Raw genomic sequence first — 2,733 nt, 5'->3', positions numbered from 1 at the left:
GAAAAAAAAAAAAAAAAAAAAAAAAAAAAAAAAAAAAAACATTTATTTTGCAGTTTGGGCAGGTTTGGTGAGATGGCTCATTTCTGCTCCCCTTGTCAGCTGGTGTAGCTCTGAGGCTAGGGACTGAATCATCTGAAGGCTCACTCTCTCACGTGTCTGGTGGATAGTGGGGACTGGAGCTGAGTCTGGTGTTGCTGGCTGGAACACCTTCACATGGCCTCTCCATGAGGCCTGGGCTTCATCCTAACGTGGTGGCTGGATTCCAAGAGTAAGTGGCCTGGGAGAGAGAGACAGAGAAGCAAGAGCGGGGCAGAAGCCATTATTGCCTTCTATGACCTAACCTTAGAAGTCACAGAGTATCTCTTCTGCCGTACTCTATTGTTTGGGCAGTCACAAAGGAGGTTCAAGAGGAGGGAACACAGACCCTGCTGCTCAATTGGAGGGACTGCCAATGTCATACTTTAATAAGAGCAATTGGGATGAGATATATATTGGTGTGCCTGTCTCTGGAAAACACAATCAGCCACAAGAGGTATCCTAACCTTTCCGAGATCCTTTACTGAAGGATCAGAGTGCAGAGCCTGGCATATAGTGAGTACTCATGGGTCAGATAACCGCGGGGCTTGCTGGTGGCTGAGGACAGACATCTTCCTGCCTGCATGTAGCCAGTTCTGGACTCCTTCGTTGTATCCCTGGTCTGAATTAACCCCAAGTCCAGAGCCCTTACCTTGGCCCCACCCAATCCCTGCGCCCCTGCCCACAAGGGCCTTGTTGTCTTGAGGCTCCCATGGGGCTGTAATGTAGATTCTTAGTTCCCCAAATCCAAAGAAACTCAGAGCAGGAAGGACTGCCAGTCCCCTGTTCAGCCATAAATGTTGGGCCCCAAAGAGGACAGGTGGTAGAGCCAGGACTCAGGTCCAGGTCCAGGTGGCAAGACCAGTGTGGGCAAGGGTGTGTCATGAGTGGCTTGGCCGTGTATGTCCCTGTGTGGATTCACCCCATCCAACACCTCCAAGCCCACATTCTGCAGAGGGAGAGAAACTGAAGCCCAGACAGGGGAAACAATTGCAAGAGCTACACTGCATTTCTCTGCCAGACTAGAACCATCCTGCAAGAACCAGGGGCATCAGAGCTGGAAGGACCCTGTTATCTGTTACATCAGACCAGACCAGGTGAGGACTCAGGCCCAGAAAGGGGGAAGGCCTGCCCTAGATCAGTAGCTTAGGGCTCCCACATCATTGCCCAGCACCCTTGCCACCATGCCATGCCATGCCACTCTGTGACAAATTCTTTGTGGTACATCTCCCCCTATTCTGTGTGCTCCATGAGGTCAGGAATTGACAAGCCCACCACCGTGTTCCTCACTGTCTTACCTGGTGCCTGTGCAAACAGGGTGAGTGGACAGTGGGGGTGGGGGACTGATGTCTTGCCAGGAGGGAATGGGAATGCTCCAGAAGAAGTGCTTGCCAAGGACCTGCTGAGGCACCCTGATCCTTACCCTGGCTCCATCGGGCGGGAGGAGGGCACCTGGAGGAGCACTCTCACACCTGGATCCGGATGAAGTCCTGCCTCCAGTGAGGGGGACACCCCACGAATGTATTCACTGTGTGTGGGGGAGGTGGGACAGATAAAGAAGTGGACCTGGTGCCAGCTGTGTGTCAAGGGCTGGTGAAGAGGTGAAGGAAGGGGACGGAGAGGAGGAGGAGGAGGAAGGAGAAAATTGGCAGGAAGAAGGAAAGCAGGAGAGGAGGAAAAAGAGGAGGGGAGGAAAGGAGGAAAAGTGACAGAAAGGAATAGGGGGAGGAAGAGGCCGCAGAGGGGTAAACACAGCCACGCTCTCCCGGTGTGGCAAGGAGGAGCCACCTGAACGCAAGCACCCGCCGGTGCGGCAGCCAAAGGACTTAATCTGGCTCTGCCGTGCAGTGGCTCAGGGATACCTTAGCGGCAAGATACCTTAGGCGGCGGGGGTGGGGTGGGGGGCGGACGCGGACCGGGAAGGTGTGACACATGGGAATATCAGCAACAGTGCCAGGAGCTGTGGAAACAGTCCGGGAGGGAAAGACACCATGCCCAACAGAGCCGCGGGCTCCAGGGTCGTCGGGAACTGCTCCTCGGGGAGACATGGGGCCAGGGCAACGGTCCCCAGCCCGTGCCACCCCCCCACCGGGGCTAGAACCTACTCCCAAAGCATCCGCTGGTCTGACACCTTGTAATGGGTTGCCTCCGTTTTAGCGGTGAAGAGCCTGAAACCGAGGTGGGGTGGGGGAGTACGGCTGGCATCACAGCTGGTCGAAGGCTCCACGGTCCCTACGCCAGCGGGAGGGAAGCTGAGGCAGAAGGAGCCCCATACGCCCTGGAGGTGTGAGGTTTGAGTTCCAGCCCGGCTCTGCCATTGACCATAGCTAACCGCGTGCCCCCCCTCCCACACCAAGGCTTCAGTTTTACGCATCTGTACCATGGGATCATTCATTGGTCTCGCTTTGCAAAGCAGAGGGGGGCGGAGCTCGCGCACGCTCGGCACAGGGCTAGGGGCGCGGTGCCCGGAGTGTGCATGGATGCCGGCTCCTGCGTCCTGAGGTCCGCCCGGCCTCTTCCTGGGACCCCCGCTTCCCGCCGCCCACGCGGCCCTTACCCCGGCGCTGGGCTCAGGGGAGCCTCCGCCGGGCGCGTTCCCCAGGCCCGTGGTGCAGGGGGCGGCGGCGGAGCGGCCGCGGAGGGAGCCCGGGCCGCGGC

This window comes from Galeopterus variegatus, unplaced genomic scaffold (assembly GCF_000696425.1).
Source record: "Galeopterus variegatus unplaced genomic scaffold, G_variegatus-3.0.2 Scaffold59, whole genome shotgun sequence".
Classification (NCBI taxonomy): Eukaryota; Metazoa; Chordata; class Mammalia; order Dermoptera; family Cynocephalidae; genus Galeopterus; species Galeopterus variegatus.
This window is presented reverse-complemented; position numbering follows the sequence as displayed.